At 40.0% G+C, this 17,985-nt stretch overlaps 2 long non-coding RNA genes across 2 annotated transcripts; both read right to left on the reverse strand.

Annotated features, from left to right (window-relative positions):
• Positions 1-7,935: 7,935 nt before the first annotated feature.
• Positions 7,936-9,895, reverse strand: LOC142841013 (uncharacterized). Its single transcript, XR_012909000.1, has 3 exons — positions 9,225-9,895; positions 8,386-8,952; positions 7,936-8,222 (listed from the first exon to the last, which is right to left on the reverse strand). It is a non-coding gene; the product is annotated as an uncharacterized LOC142841013 (long non-coding RNA).
• Positions 9,896-12,150: 2,255 nt separating this feature from the next.
• Positions 12,151-16,608, reverse strand: LOC142840908 (uncharacterized). Its single transcript, XR_012908978.1, has 3 exons — positions 16,536-16,608; positions 14,558-14,740; positions 12,151-12,260 (listed from the first exon to the last, which is right to left on the reverse strand). It is a non-coding gene; the product is annotated as an uncharacterized LOC142840908 (long non-coding RNA).
• Positions 16,609-17,985: the final 1,377 nt, after the last annotated feature.

Consider the following 17,985-nt stretch of genomic DNA (forward strand, 5'->3'; position numbering starts at 1 on the left):
TATTCTTGGCACCTTTATCAAAGTCTGGCTGACTATGCATAGGTGTATTTCTAGGCTCTCTTTTATATTCCATTGATCTATGCTTGTTTCTGGAATGACAAAGTACCTCACCAATGTCTGTACCTCCTTGTTCACTGAGGTATTATTGATAACAAAAATAAATCTTCATTGATATATAAATGTATAAAGAAAACATGGCACACACATATTACTCACTGTAGGTGTTATTCAACTATAATAATGAAATACTTCTATGCATGAGAATATGGATGAATCTTGATGACATTATTGTAAATGAAATAAACTAGGTAGACACACATACTATATGATCACACTTTCATCCAGAATCTAAAAGCAGTTTCATTCATAGAAATAGAAGCAGACAGTAGAATCGTGGTTGTCAGGGGCTAGGAGATAGGAAAAATGGGACGTTTTGGTCAAAAGGTTTACATTTTCAGCTATCAGATGAAAAGCATGGTGTCTACAGTAATAACACAGCCTTGTTTACTTTAAATTTTCTGAGAGTGGATCTTAAGTGCCCTCACCATGCACAAATGCCATTTCACACTATATACATATACCAAATAAATCATCACTGTATACCTTGAATGCATATGTTTATCAGTTATGCTTGCTTTAGTAAAGCTAGAAAAAAAATCCCAGAATCACTTCAAAATTGAAGTATAGAAATGCCCACCTTGGGAAAATCAGCAGTATCTAACAAGGTACATGCTAGAGATTAGAGTTTATGTGCATGAGCTCAGATTCCAGACCTGACAAAGGTATCTTAGAGTCAGCAGTGAGGAAAGTCACTATGCTGTGTCTGTTGGAGTTCAGTGAGTTGGAATCAGCCACGTCAGTGGCATGTCACAAACTATTACTTGATTTTTGAGATATCAGCAACAAGATAAAGATTGAAAGCAGGGTTGCTGGATCGTGGTACTACTGACATTTGAACCCAGTGGGAGCTGTCCTGAATACGGAAGGAAGTTAGGTCTCTATCCACCAGATGCCAGAGTCTGCTCCACTGCCAATGACTACGAAAAATCTCTCCAGAAATTGTGAAATATCCTCTGGGGAGGGGGAATTGGTATTACTTTTGAAAGTGGAGATACTGTTTTTGCAGGTGTTTCTTCTGAAGCTTTTTTTATTTGGCTTTCTGCCCCAGGATAAGGAAATGAGAAGAATGCTCTGTTCTCTTACATCCTTCCTTCTTTTCAGTCATACCAGCTATGTGCTCTTTTAAACAGCTTTTCTTCCTTTCCCAAAATAAGGAATGCCTTGTTGAATTGATTTAGGCTTATAGTTTATTCTCCTACGGCATCAACTCAATAACTCCATGTATTTTCACAGCAAACAAAAATGTTACGTGGCAAGTGGATGGTACTAGCTAGACTTGATTTTATAAAGCATTCCAGGGGATTTTACTTTATCACCAAAGACTTTGTAAATATCATGAAAGTTATGAAAGCACATTCATTACTTTTTCAAGAAAACGACTACTGAGTCTTAGACTTTTGTTTTTCTGAGGACTCTCTGTGGCTTGAGGGAGAAGCAGATTTCCTGAGGTGACTAAGCCCACCTGGGTGTTATAAGCTTAATTAGTGTTTAGAAAATATTTTTGCGATGAAAAACACAGTTAGCTCAAGCCACTGTCATGAAGTGGTACTTTCAAAACCTCACCCAAAATATTAGCATCTGTCTTAACTAGGCCCGAGGGAGAAATGAGTAGAAGTACCAAATGGTGACAGGAGATGATGAAGGTCCTTGGAAGACTGGAAGGACAGTCTTTCTTTTTTCTTTCCTTCCTTCCTTCTTTATTTCCTTCCTTTCTTCCTCCTTTCCTTCTTTATTTTCTTCCTCCTTTCCTTCTTTATTTTCTTCCTTCCTTCCTTCCTTCCTTCCTTTATTTATAACACACATACAGACACACACACACAACACACTTTTTTCTTTGTGTCATTCACATCAAACATCTCTATCCCATTCACTTCCCTGTCCCTTCGTATCCCCTCTCTGCCCTTGCAACCTGCCTCCCAAAATAAATAAAATTTAAGAGAAAAAGAGAAGAAAAAAGTCAATCTTGTCATGAAAGCTGTAGTGGCACACAGTTTATGAATCCTTTTGTCCATATATTTTTACTTGCATGTGGTCACTGCAGAGAATCATTTGTCCGGTTCAAGGCATCTGGTTTCTGCTACACTATTGATGCTGGGCAGCCACTTGCATTCCTCTTGGTTATCCTGCTGTTGCTCTGTCTTTTGGAGGTCTTGCAGTTTTGGGTCTGCAGGACTGGTCCTGTCATGTGCTCCAGTAGATCACATCTTTGCATGGTTAAAGTGACATTCCAGAATATTTCTCCCTTTGTATAAATGAAAAGAAAGGGTTTTAACTTTAGCATAGTAAAGCTATATACAACAATTATCAAGTAAGGATTACATTTATAATAGCTAGTTCATTTTTATTTGGCAGATTCAAAGAAAATATTCCATTATTTGATGTGGGAGTGTCATATATCAATCTGTTGATTTCATTGGCTCTAAGCAATAAAGAAACTGCTAGGCCCATTGGATAGGCCCACCCTTAGGTGGGTGGAGTAAACAGAACAGAATGCCGGGAGGAAGAGGAAGTGAGGTCAGACTCCACAGCTCTCCTCTCGGGAGCAGACGCCTCAGGAGAGACGCCATGCTACCTGCTCCAGGGAAGACGCACACCATGCTCCAGCTCCGACCCAGGATGGACTTAGGCTAGAATCTTCCCGGTAAGCGCACCTAGGGGCGCTACATAGATTATTAGAAATGGGCCAGAGCAGTGTTTAAAAGAATACAGTGTCCGTGTAATTATTTGGGGCATAAGCTAGCCGTGGGGGCGGCCGGGTGCCGGGAAAATAGCCCGCTGCCCCCCAATTACTACAAATGACGCCCAGACGTGTGGCTAACTAAACCTACTTAAAAAACCTGAGAAGGCTTAAAAATAAGGGAGAGAGCATTTAACACAGATTTTTGCTGTTTGTTGGTGGCGTGCTGTAGAGAGATTTCCTGATTCAGCAACAGCAGCAGAAAAAACGCTGCGTTATTTTAAAGCGCGGCTTCCTGGGGCTTTGCCGCCAGTGCAAACTCTGGCTTTATGTTTGTGTTCCCGCTTGGGATCGGAAGGAGAGTGCTCTGAGACCTTGACGATGACTCAGAGCTCCCCGCCTGCTCCTGGGCAGAAGGCAGAATCAGGCTTAGGCAGGCGGAAGAGCATGGCGGATTCCTGCCGCCATACAGGGACGTGTTTTCAGACTGCACAGTGCTCTGCGTGTCAGATTTGGATGTAACTTGGATGAAAAGAATTTCTGTGCTGCGTGCTCAGTCTCAGAATTAAAGTGCTGAGTGCCGCTCCTACCTGGCGGCCCCAGAGCTAGCACAAAATGGTACGTCCTCCATTTTGAAATTTTCCTGACTCAGCTTCAGCTGCAAATCCCTGCAGCTCATTAAGAGGTCCTGCCACAAAACACTTAAACAGTGTTGATGAAAAGCTGAACACATGCTTTTCGGTTTTCAGCCGTAGCAGGAAAAAAGCTGCGCCGTTTAAAAATGCTGGCTTTCTGGGCCATCCTGCCAGGGCAAACTCTGACTGTTTGAGGCAGGAGGGCCGGCTACAGAGAGAGGACTTGAGTGTTGTCTGTTGTAGCTCGCTGGCTGGCAGGGACCTTGAAATGCTATAAACATGGCTGCAGCCTGTATATCCGCCATGAGGCTGGAAAGCTAAGGAATGGACTGGATCTAGCTGGCAAAGCCACGCCTTTAGTCCTACTGATATTGCTTGGCAAATTAAAGGCTCTTGTGGTCAGAAAAAGAGAGATATACAGTAAAGAGAGATTCAAAGACAGAGTAAATTTCTGAATGGTTTAAAGTGTGTTAAAAATATATGCAAGCTGAAAGTTGAAGTTCTTAAAGCAAAAAACAAAAAAAGGAAGAGAGTTGTTGTGTGTACACACCTTTAATCCCAACACTTGGGAGGCAGAGGGAGATAGACCTCTGTGACTTCAAGGTGTGGTAGCACACGCCTTTAATCCCAGTGCCTAGATGGCAGAGACGAACAGATCTCTGTGAGTTCAAGGTGTAGTTGCAAACACCTTTAATCCCAATGCCTGGGAGGCAGAGACGGGTGGATCTCTGAGAGTTCAAAGACAGCCTGGTCAAAGATATGCGCTCAAAAAGCAAAAAGTTAACCTAGAAATGTCAGAGCTTAGATTCTTAAGCGCCTAGTGATTTAAAGGCGTAGATCAAAAGTGCTCCTGGATAGTAAAAAATTGCAGATTCACAATAGGACAGATTCAGACCACTAAATGAATCACACTGTTGTATGAATGTACGTTGGCTTGGGAGAGAGAAGAAAAAGAATATAGAGAATAAAGTTAATGGTTTAAAAAGAAAAAAGTAAAAGTAAAGTCTTTAAAGAGACAGAGTATAGATAGTTATAGATATAAATAAAAATAAGCCGCGTAAAGATGGAAAATTCACAGAGAGTCTGGATTATGTACATTGTGTTTTCTTTAAAATTTTTGACTGTGAAGGAGCTAAGTACAGAGAGACATTTCATTACATGGGCTGCCAAACTAAACCAGAATGGATATAAGGGTATTACGATTTCAGAATTTGGGTCTAAGGATATGATGCTTTGGAGAGAGTCTTCTTTTGTTTTCACAGAGGATGAGACTCTATGGATTTCTTCTATTCCGATTTGGTATGATGGACCACGTCCTCCTGAAGGGTTGCTGTGAACATCTTCAGAAAATTGCTTTGCTCAACTGCCAACTGAGATGAAACTAGCACACAGGTTATACCATGAAAGACCTAATTAACAACGCCCCCATTCAGCAGGAAGCAGTTTGGAGAGAAATAACTGCGCCCATATTCCCAAAAATTGTTTGTAAATGTTCTTTTACATTTAAAGGGGGATATGATATAGACATGAATAATTTGCATTAGTATAGATTTTTGCTTTATTGATAGAGATTTACAGTCAATTTTGTTATATGTATAAATGTTTCTGATGTAACTTTTACTTGATAACTTTTGTTATATGTAATTTTGCTATGTTAAGGTTAAAGCCTTCCTTTTTTTGTTTAAACAGAAAAAGGGGAAGTGATGTGGGAGTGTCATATATCAATCTGTTGATTTCATTGGCTCTAAGCAATAAAGAAACTGCTAGGCCCATTGGATAGGCCCACCCTTAGGTGGGTGGAGTAAACAGAACAGAATGCCGGGAGGAAGAGGAAGTGAGGTCAGACTCCACAGCTCTCCTCTCGGGAGCAGACGCCTCAGGAGAGACGCCATGCTACCTGCTCCAGGGAAGACGCACACCATGCTCCAGCTCCGACCCAGGATGGACTTAGGCTAGAATCTTCCCGGTAAGCGCACCTAGGGGCGCTACATAGATTATTAGAAATGGGCCAGAGCAGTGTTTAAAAGAATACAGTGTCCGTGTAATTATTTGGGGCATAAGCTAGCCGTGGGGGCGGCCGGGTGCCGGGAAAATAGCCCGCTGCCCCCCAATTACTACAATTATTTATTCTATCTTGGTGACTCCAAGGTTTTGTACCTATTTTACTTTCTATCATAACTAAGGAAAATTACCACTATAACTATATATAGTACTCAACTTCAAAGACCCCAGAGGGATATAATATTATCTGAGAAAATAGAAAGTGCAGAGCAAGAAGCTTTCAAAACTATAGAAATGACAGACATCTGGCTACCTGGATTGTCACCCAAAGTTCCTCTGCAACTTTGGGGCATCCATCTTCAGCCTACAGGCCTAGAATATCTGGTGGACTCTTCTATGAAGCAGGTATTTTGAAGAACTGTCCCACCTTATCTTGGCAAAGTTCAATAGTCTTTTTCCTGTGTCTCACTTGTCCAGTTTATATAGCATATTATCAGCAGTTAAGGTAAGTTAGTTTCTTGCTCAAATGGCTAGCTTTGTCACAATGAAAGTAAACTCCATATAAAATTTCTTCAATGCCCATCATCCTTTTGTGAAGTAGATTGGTGCTTCTGGGAGCAGACATGTCTTACTGTTATGAAAATCCTTAGGTTAATAAACATCTCAAATACCATATTTTGTAGGTCTTTGAAGTGTTTGGAGACCATCTATTTATCTAAAATATATCTGTTTAACTTTGAAAGTATACCTAATATGACTACAAGTTTGATTATTATTGATGACTAATAACCTGCATTTCTTAATTATATGGTAGCTCATGACAGCACTTTATGGATTCTGGCAATTTTCATTTGATGACCATTATGCTTCACCATGGTATCTGGACTTGTCTCTGAAAAACATACATGAGGAAAACCTATTTATTACATTTCTCATTCTACATGCACACCAACACATTCCCAATGTCTCTGTATCATTAAGGGATCAACTTATATCTTCTGGATTCTTGTAGATCTCCACAAACTATTCTGAGAAATTCCTCAATAATTTTAAGGGTATCTGCAAAAATTCTATGGTGAATATTGCAGTGATGGACAGTATGAAAATATCTATTTACTGCTATAAATATTAAAAATATTACTTTTCAGGAGGGATATAATAAAAATTGAAGCTTATTAGTAATATTGGGGAGACTTTTATTTTTTAGTGGCATGCATGCCAACAGTGGGAAAATGTAGGTGATACAAAATACTCATGAAATGTACATCTGAAAAGAATAAGGTATACAATGGCAGAATGTGATATCATCTCATATATTCATATTGGCTAAGGCTCTAACAGGATACCTGTAAAAAAACATGGTGATACAAAGGCTAGGTACAGCCTTGCCACCCATCTGGGTAGTGAAGATCAGAAGGACTATATAATGCTATGACCACTCTATCACTCAGTTGGTTATTATAAAGGTTCCTTCAACATTTCTCTGAATTAGAGTCTGAAAAACAAATATCTAAAAATGTGCATCAGGTCACAAGATTCACTGCCATACTATCTCCATAAGACTATTCACTGTCTTATGGCCATTATTATATATACTTGAACTATCTGGATATTTGAATTGATAAGGAGTTAAGAGTATTGTCAAGACAGCCCATCTTTGCAGGGGCTAAGTGCCTATAAATATCCTATACTTAATATTTTTCCAATAACAATTGTTCAATAAAAATTCCAATTAATGATAATAAAAGCAGTCCATGGATGCTTCTAGGTGATTCACCAATTTTTTTGTACACAGTGAGACAGCAATGTTATAGTTACTAAAATTGGTAAGGACAGAGTCATTTTTTCCCTGAACTCTAACAACAAAATCCTGGTAATTGTATAGGTACCATCATTATCATTTTCTTCTACAAAGGAAAATCAGGTGTCTTGTTCTATGATTTAGACCTAAATCAGCATTTACCTCAATATCTGCTATGTAACCTCTAAGTTCTCTGGGTACTTATTAGGTTTTGACAGGAATCAGAAAAAAACAAATGATATATGTATAAAAAGACACTGTATTTTCCTTTGAGAAATCTGCACATAATTTTGAGATCATCAATCATAGTGTTGCACATCAATTCTACTTGTATTCTTCTATGGCTGCAAGGCTAATGCCACTGGGAAAGAAGATAGTATTTCAGAATAGGATACTGAAACATATACATGGTTACTACTTTGGCTGGAAACATCTGAGCATTATATTCACACAATGCTCACAGAATTACATGCATATTTTTTACATTGAAAGGAAGAAGACTGGTTATATGAAGACTTAATTTCCTTCCTAAATACCTACCAAAAATCGTGGTAACTGAGCATAAGAATCACCTTCATTTAGTATCTCACTATATAGCTAGATTTAATGATCTGTGATTTACTCAGGTTTCCATTAGCATTTACCTGCAGAGCAGCGGTATCCAGTACTTTTAAGAGGAATATGAAGTTTATCCTAGATTTATCACAGGACTTTGACAAAGATCTTAAGGAAAATACATTTATTTTAAGTCTTTATACAAGGACATCATCAAAAAAGACCATGGTAGCTTTCGATGACCACAGGACACATCAACTCTATCATGATCGTTGCAGTAATTCAAGGTCAACATCATCACCAGAAAAACACATTCTCCTGACTGGGTACATGAAAGCTTTTCTGGGAAGGCTTGTTTGGGGGAACTCAATAATAGATGCCTGATGACCTTCAATGTCTCAACCTTTGTTTGCAGTACTCAACACAAAGCTTCCTGTAAATGTAAAACATGAAAGCATATGGATTATTGGAGTGCCAAGAACTGAATAATTTTGTATCTGTGTACGGGCAAGAAGTCACAGGAATAAGTATGCAGAGCACTGCCATCAGTAACTTGATATAGGAAGCTCTGCTTATCTTCTATATCATATTCATACCCTAGACTGCTGCAATTTGTCAATATGACTCTGGAGAAAACAGCGTGAAACATCCTTCATTGTGCCTGCACATCTGAAAAGTTTTGTGATCACACGGATTTGGTTCTTGACTCCTTGAACATGTGCAGAACTGCAAGGGAAGAACTAGAGACAAGACTTTTCACCCTCATCGAGGGTGTGGCCTGAATAGAAGGCAGGGTCAACATTGTGCTAATGGATAGTATGATGAATTACTTGGATGTGGCATACTCATTGCCCATGGTAAGAGTTACCAGTACATTATCTGTAAGCAAACACAATAGGAAGTTAGCTTCATAAAATTTGTAATGGCATAAGAAAATAAATATAGGCTTCTCAAAATCAACAAATACTCACCCCAAATGAAACGTGTCTCTGATGAGTGAAAACTATTCCACTAAATATATATTTACCCTCCGAGATCTTGAACATCAGAGACTGGCGTTACATGGCATCACAAGTGCTAGTGCCACAAATGAGAACACATCTGTAGGATGTGAGACAACTGTGCGCATGACAGACACTGAGGAAAATACTTCTTCGGATAATCTGAAACACATAGAACGATGTGTTTTATAGTTATGATTTGTTTTTAACAGGATTTGGATCAGTAAACTGGTGTGTTTGTTTTGGGAACTATCAAGTATACTTAGAACTCACTGAATCGTAGTCAAAACTATTGTCCCAAATTCCAACCTTTCTAAATTGTAAAGTATTAAAAATCCTTAAGCTTAATATTGGATGTCAAAAAAGTGGCACTTAGCCAAGATAAAATTATTCCTTAATGATAAAAAAAGGTCAAGATCTGTGGGTCTCTGTACCTGTTTTCACCAGTTTCTGGATGAATCCTTCCTGATGACTACTGGGTTAGGCACCAGTCTGTGAGTAGAGCAGAATATCATTAGGCATCATTAAATCGATACTTCCCCTCCAGTCTTGTTTGGTTCTATCCTAGGTCTCTGAGCCATGCAGCCTCTGGGTCTTGGCCCTCCAGGCAATGCCAGTGTGGGCTCACCCTCATGGCATGGGTCTTAGGCTGGAACAGTCATTGGTTGGCCACTGCCACAGTCCCTGTACTGCCCTTAACCCAGCACATACCATAGGCAGGACTGCAGGTTATAGGTTATGTGGCTGGGTTGGTATCCCTGTCTCTTCACTGGAAGTCTTGCCTGGTCACAGGAGATGCCCAGCTCAGGCTACATATCCGCAAATGCTAGGAGCCTTAGCTGGGGTCATCCTTGTAGATTTCTGTGAGTTTCCCTTGTACGGGGTTTCTATCTGACCCTCAAATATTCACCTTCTCCTGTAGTGCTTGTTTGTTCCCGGCTGCCCAGAACTGAAATAATCACACAGAAACTTTATTAATTAGAACACTGCTTGGCCTATTAGCTTATGCATATTTCCAGCTCACTCATCTCTTAACCCATTTCTATTAGTTTATATTTTATTACGAGGCTCATGGCCCACTGGCAAGGTTCTGACTGGCGGCTCCATGGTGTCTCACTAACTCTACCTTCTTTCTCCCGGAATTCAGTTTAGTTTTCTCCACCTAGCTCTACTCTACCCTATCACAGGCGAAGGCAGTTTCTTTATTCATTAACCAATAAAAGCAACCCATACACAGAAGGACCTCCCACTCTCCAGTCAGCTCTTTCAGTACTCTCCCCACATCCCACCCAGCCCAGTCCACCCAACAAAATCTCTTCTCTGTTTCTGCTTCTCAGGGAGATCTGAGTATTTCCCTTGGGTCCTCTATGTTACTCAGTCTCTCTGGGTCTGTGGATTGAAGCATGGTTATCCTTTACTTTACAGCTAACATCCACTTAGGAATGAGTACATACCATGTTTGTCTTTCTGGGTCTTGATTACCTCACTCAGGATGATTTTTTTTCAGCTTCATCCATTTGCCTTTAAATATCAAGATGTCATTAGTTTTTTTTTTTTCCCGCTGAGTAGTACTCTAATGTGTAGACGTGCCACACTTTCTTTATCCAGTCTTCAGTTGAGGGGCATCTAGGTTGTTTTCAGGTTCTGGCTATTAGAAATAAAGCTGCTATGAACAGAGGTGAGCAAGTGTCCTTGTGATATGATTGAGCATCCTTTGGGTATATGTCCACGAGTGGTCTTGAGGCATACTGATTCCAAATTTTCTGGGAATCTGCCATATGGTTTTCCAAAGTGGCTGTACAAGTTTGCACTCCCGCCAGCAATGGAGACATGTTCCCTTTGCCCCACATCCTCTCCTGCATGAGTCGTCACTTATATTTCTGATCTTAGCCATTCTGACAGGTATAAGGAAGAATCTCAGAATTGTTTTGATTTGTATTTTCCCTGACAGCTAAGAATATTGAACATTTATTTGTTGTTTCAAAGCCATTTGAGATTCTTCTGTTGAGAATTACGTTTAAATCCAATTTTAAATTTAGATTATTTGGATTTTAATGTCTAAGTTCTTGAGCTCTGTATATATTTTGGAGATCAGTCCTCTGTCAGATGAGGGGATGAATTAAGATCTTTTTCCATTCTATAGGCTGTCATTTTGTCCTATTGATGATGTCCTTTACCTTTCAGTTTCAGGGAACTGAAGCTTTTTAGTCTCAGGAGGTCCCATTTACTAATTGTTGATCTTAGTGTCTGCACTATTGGTGTTCTGCTCAGGAAGTTTTCTCCTGGGCGAATGTATTCAAGGCTAACATTAGCCCAAGCTTGGAGAATCCTGCTGAAGAGATGGAGGAAGGATTGTAGGAGTCAGGGGGGTCTGAGACATCATAAGACAACCCACAGAATCAACGAACCTGGGCTCATAGGAGCTTATAGAGACTGAACCAACAACCAGGGTACCTGTATGGGACTGACTTAGGCCCTCTGAATACATGGGGCAGTTGTGTGGCTTGGTCTTCTTGTGGAACTCCTAACAGTGGAAACAAGGACTGTCTCTAACTCTTTTACTGGCTCCTGAGATCCTATTTCTCATACTGGGTTGCCTTGACCAGCTTTAATACAAGACAAGGTGCTAAGTCTTACTACAAGTTAATACGCCATGTTTTGTTGATATTCATATGAGGTCTGACCTTTTCTGAATAGAAATGGAGGATGAATGGATGGGGGGAGATACAGAGGGGAGGGGAGGGAAAGAGACTTGGAGTAGAGGAGGGAGGGGAAATTGCAATCAGGCTGTATGAGAAACTGTAAGAAATATGTGTTGAAAAGGGCTGGAGCACCCTAATCACATACCCATTTGAATAAAGAACAGATCACCTATGTAGTGGCATTTCATTTGTATTTTAATAAATAAAGCTTGCATGGGGATCGGGAAAGTAAAACAGCCACACTGGCCAGCCTTACAGACCAGGCAGCAATGATAGATACTTTTAATCCCAGTAGCCACACTAGCCTGTCCTAGAGACCAGACAGTAATGGTGCATGCCTTTAATCCCAGAACTAGAGAGAATTATAAAACAGCTCCCAGTCTTCGTCTCATTGTGTGGTTTCCTGGAAGCAGGATCGCCATTTTGGACTGAGGTCGAGGTAAGAGCCAGTGACTGGCTGTTTTACTTTGCTGACCTTCAGATTGAACTCCAGTCTCTGCCTCTGAGAATACAAACAATCATCCAGCATTCATAGTTTCATCATAATTTGTCTGTACCCTATCCACCATGGAAACTTGTCTTGACTAAGATTGTTAAGGACAACATAGTACTAATGTGCATTATAAATAGTACTAGAGACATTACTACTTACCCGTATATATGTAAATTAGATATCCTCTCCTATACATAGGATACCATGAGCATTTTTCTTGAGTCCAGAAATGTTCCATTAAATGACCTGTTTTGGGTTCACTGTAACGTCTTCATCTATATTTAGAAAACATTATGAAGAATTTTTTGTACATTTGCTATACAACTTGTAAAAGTGAAAATATAAAAGCTAAAGGCCCATCTGCAGCATGTGGATAGCTTCAATCTACCACGGTAAAGCACTAACAGAATTCTTTGCCTCTTTAGAGACACAGGGAAAATCTTGATGATATATTCTGTGATAATTTCTAGTATCCCTGCTAAGATTTCTACCCTGTGAATATTAAACACACACCACAAGTCAGTAGGTATGTAACAATAATTGAGCCCTATGTCTGAAGTATAGGTGTCTTCATCAGTAGGGATGTACCTTCCATCTGTTGGTGGCCAAGGACAATAGCAATATCTCATAATGTTAGGGAGACCCTTAAACAACCCTGACCAGAACCTCAGACAGGACTTCTTTGTGGTGGGTTTTCGTTAGAAGGTCTTTGACTCTTTGGCTCATGGAGGAAACATTGTCAGGTCACAGGCAGGACCAGAGCATCACAATTCAGTCCAGTTGTTGAATCAATGTGTAAGCCTGTGGCTATTGTAGAGTTGGAGGGCAAGATCGGTTCTAGGTGAGCGAATGGCAATAAGATGGTCAGCAGGTCCAGATGCATGAACAGATGGCACCTGGAGTAGACTATGTCAATAGCAGGGACCAAACAAGCCAAAGCCTCTGGAATGCTGAGAAATTCTCTGCCTATGCTCTTTTATAGGACACAGTTTGCTCTATCAGGATAGCTGCTTATTATGTTGCCCAATATCCTTATTAGGGGATTGTTCATAATGGATACTTAGATGCATTTAAGATTAATAGCACCAGTCATCAGAAGCATCCATCCTTTTCTGAGTGGATGCAATACGTTCAAGCTCCCTAGCACCCTGAACTTCCACAGAAATGTTCCGCAGGCATACAACTGATCTCTCATGTTGTAGAAGTTCCACATCAATTATACATACTCATGGTCAATAAAATTGCTAAAGAATGCATCATTTCCTACTTGAGCTCTGACAACAAAAGATCGGTGACAAGAAGCATCAAATGCACCATTCTTACTTAGCAGTACCTATGCAGATTAGGAGCTCTATGCCATAAGTGAGACCCACAGCATCAGTAACCTGATACTAGTCATGTTCCACTGATGGAGAAAAATCTGTCTTATTGTAATGTCCTTGACCCATGTCAGAAAGACATATTCTATCTTGTGAATTCCAAGGTTATTGTATCATTTCATGGCCCCTATAGACAGACCTGTGGAATTCCTGAGACAGGTATTCTCCTCACAAAAGATCTCTTCTATATGTACTTTTGTCATTATGTGAGTAAAATATGTGCTATAGGCTAGCACAGACAAAAGATTATGAGGCTTAGTAGATTTGCTAGGGATGTATTAATATGTTAACCATATACATGGAAAGAAGGACTTGAATGAAGAAGTACATTCTTCATTTGTACATCTGAAAATCAGGTATGAATAATGAGTATGGACTACCCCAAACTGATCCTTGGTGAAATCTTACTAGAAACACACAAAATAAGTGATAATACCATATTAGGCTACTCTTCCTCACTGCTCTTGGTATCTATGATTAGGTGATCTTCACTTTGGTATGGCCTTTAAATCATTAACCTAGTGATGAACAAGGCTCTATCCATTGTATGCTCAGAGTCACTGTGGTCTATTGAAGAGACTGTGAAAAGCCACCAGGAAACTATTAGGATACAACTTGTTCTAATCAGGGCTATAGCCTATTCCATTGCCTGTGACTATCAAAGGCAACTTCACTTCTGTTGGGCTACTAGGATGGCCTTTGGTCTATCTACAATTCAGAAGCATCCATCTTCTCTTGACTTATAATATCAAAATAAACTATGTCCTAGGCTGCCAGGTCAACAACAATACCAATAAACTCTGATACAATCATTCGCTTGATAGTCACAGGTCCAACATTAATATTCTGGCCATATAAACACTATCAACTATTTTTAATGGACTCCCTGAACTCTTGGCATTCCAAAATAACACATATTGAAAATAAGAGTTATTTCAGGTTCCCTCTCCTCAGTTGCCCAAGGTACTAGCTGGGGACATCTCCTTGGACACCTGCGAGCCCCTCTAGAGTCAAGTTTCTTGCCAACCCTAAGATGGCTCCCTTAATTAGGATATATATTTCTCTGCTCCCATATCCACCCTTCCTTTATCCCAACCATCCCATTCCCCCAAGCTCCCCCCATCAATGGCACAAAGTTTCGATCCTAATACATGAACTGGCTTTGTGGGAGCCTGTCCTGTTTGGATGCTCACCTTCCTGGACCTGGATAGAAGTGGGAGGACCTTGGACTTCCCACAGGGCAGGGAATCTGGACTGCTCCTTGTTCGCGAGAGGGAGGGGGAGAGGGAGAGGGGAGTGGGGGGGAGGGGCGATGTGTGGGAGGAGGGGGAGGGAAATGGGAAACAGGGAGGAGGTGGAAAATTTTTTTTCAACAACTAAAAAAAAAGAAAATAAGAGTCAGAGGTACAGACATCATTTACCTATGAAGACTGAAGATAAAGATACCCTGTGATCAATATCATACCAGAATTTACTCAGACATGAGCAACAGTATTCTTGAATGTTTCCTTAACAACTCTAGAATCACATCATGAAAATCCAAGTTGAGAGTCATTCTACCTGTCCATATTAAAATCCCCAAGATAATGGCGTCATTTGCAGATCCATTTAAATGTCGTCGATATTTGGAGATGGCCCTAGTCAGAGCTTTGCAAGGGAGGCTTATTGTCTTGAGGATACCTGTAAAATTCTACTCTCAATAAAAAAATGGATGGATACGATGAAAATTTGATGACACTTAGCTTTGCTCTATTATGATGAACATTAAATTTATAGTCTGTGATCAAGCATAGGATAAAATTTGATGCACTCACATAATATTAGGGAGATATGAAAAACAGGCATGACACAACGTTACAAACTCATTGAATTCTGCTAAGAATTTTTAAAGTGTGTCTGAAAATATGTAGGTCTCTGTCATAGTTTGAATGGAACTGGCCCTCACAATCTCACAGGGGGTGGCACTATCAGGAGGTGTGGGTATGGCCTTGTTAGAGGAAGTGTGTCACTGTGGGGGTGAGCTTTGAGGTTTCCTGTGGTCAGGATATCACCTAGTGTCTCAGTTGACTTCCTGTTGCCTGCAAGATGTAGGACTCTCAGTTACAGCACCACATCTGCCTGCATGCTGCCATGTTCACCACCGTGATGCTAATGGACTGAACCTCTGAAACTGTAAGTGAGCCACTCCAATGAAATAGTTTTCTTACAAGAGTTTCTGTGGTCATGGTATCTCTTCACAGCAATAAAAATCCCAACTAAGATACTCTCTAAGGACTGGCCATGTTCCCATCTCATATACAAAATTTACTGTATGCTTACTGAAAGACTGTGTTCAATGTTAATCACAGTAGTGACATAGCAGGTTCTATACATCCTAACACACAACTTCGAAAGACTTTTCTTTATATAGTCTCTTGAGACAGGAGAGTGACCATGAATCTATTATTCATCGAGTCTGCAGGATTGGCCATGTTCCCATCTCATACTTATATACAAAATTTACTGTATGCTTACTGAAAGACTGTGTTCAATGTTAATCACAGTAGTGACATAGCAGGTTCTATACATCCTAATACACAACTTCGAAAGACTTTTCTTTATATAGTCTCTTGAGACAGGAGAGTGGCCATGAATCTATTATTCATCGAGTCTGCTAATTACTAGGTACAAGATAAAGTAAAACTACCACACTTTGGACCATCTGATCATAGATATCATCAGTGAAGTGTGGTCCGTAACATGGGCATTGTATCTATTTTCAATGTTTCTATTAAGATTTCTGGTAGTGAAAGATTTGAGAAGAAGCCATGGCACTGAGACCTGAGCTTTGCCTATGTTTCTGTAGCACCCCTTATTCATCCCCACCCCCTTATTCTATTCATATGCAGTTAGAAAATGAATATTACCCTAACAACTTAAGAGGTACCATTATCATTTACATGTTTGTGTGTCAATGTGTAAATTAATATCTGATGTCCTGTGTAGTAATAAGGGCGGCAGGGCTGCATCCCCAACACCCCAGCTGCCTGCTCGGCTAGCTTATGCCCCGAAATAACAACACACAAACTGTATTCATTTAATCACTGCTTGGCCCTTTAGTTCTAACCCTTACTGGCTAATTCTGATATCCCGATCAACCCATCTCTAATAATCTGTGAGCACTGGTCTTACCGGGAAGATTCTAGGGCGGAGCTTCATCGCGTGTGTCTGGCCGGGAGTGGGGCATGGTGTCTCTGCTGAGGCGTCTGCTCTGGAGAGGAGAGCTGTGGAGTCTGAGCCCACTTCCTCTTCCTCCTGGCATTCTGTTCTGTTTACTCCACCTACCTATGTCCTAACCAATAAAATGGGCCAAGGCAGTTCCTTTATTAGCCAATGACCTTCCTCCATCATTTCCCCTTTTTCTGTTTAAACAACAAAAAAAGGAAGGCTTTAACTTTAACATAGCAAAATTACATATAACAAAACAGTTATCAAGTAAAAGTTACAATAATCTTTATCATAACTAAGGAAAACTATAACTAACTATTCTTAACTCCATCAAAGACTCCAGAAAGATACAATACTACATAAGCAAACAAGAAAAAAAAGCAACTTTTAAAACTCTAGAAATGACAGAGACATCTCACTGCCTGGACAGTCACCCAAAGTTCCTCTGTACCATTGGGGCATCCATCTTCAGCCTTCAGGCCCATGGTATCCAGCAGACATTTCCATAAAGCAGGAAAATTCAAAGTCAGTTCAGTCACTATCTGTCGTGTCCTGCAGAATCTCTCGCAGACTCTTTCATGAATCAGGAACCCCGAAAGATCATCTCACCTTTAGGCAAGTTCAGCAGTCCTCTCTCTGTGGGTTCTCTGTGTCCAGTTTATGCAATAGTTCAGGCAAGAACAGTTTCTTGCCCAAATGGCTATCAAACTCCATAAGGATCCTCTTCAATGCCATCTTCCTCTTGAAGTAGATTGGTTCTGCCAGGAGCAGAGTGTCTCATTGTCATGAAAAGTCCTCAGTTATTAAAACATTAAATGTCCTATTCTGTAATCTTTGAAAGACATGAAGAATGTCTATCTAAAATATATCTCTAGAAAATCTAACTAACATGACTTCAACCTTTACTATTATCGATGATTGTCCATTAACAACCTATATTTCTTAATTATACAGTACATATTTAAATGAACTACACAATCACAATACCTTAATCAAAATCAGAAACACTTATACATATAACAAAATTGACCTTAAATCTCTATAAATAAAGCAAAAATCTATACTAATGCAAATTATTCATATCTATATCATATCCCCCTTTAAATGTAAAAGAACATTTATAAACCATATTTGGGAACATGGGCGCAGTTTTTTCTCTCCAAACTGCTTCCTGCTGAATGGGGGAGTCGTTAATTAGGTCTTTCATTGTATAACCTGTGTGCCAGGGTCATCTCAGTTGGCAGTTGAGTGAAGTAATATTTTGAGGTGTTCACATCAACCTTTCAGGAGGGCGTGGTCTATCATACCAAATTGGGATAGAAGAAATCCAAAGGGTCTGGTCCTCTGTGAAAACAAAAGAAGACTCTCTCCAAAGCATCATATCCTTAGACCCAAATTCTGAAGTCATACCCTC

Source organism: Microtus pennsylvanicus, chromosome X (genome assembly GCF_037038515.1).
Source record: "Microtus pennsylvanicus isolate mMicPen1 chromosome X, mMicPen1.hap1, whole genome shotgun sequence".
Lineage (NCBI taxonomy): Eukaryota > Metazoa > Chordata > Mammalia > Rodentia > Cricetidae > Microtus > Microtus pennsylvanicus.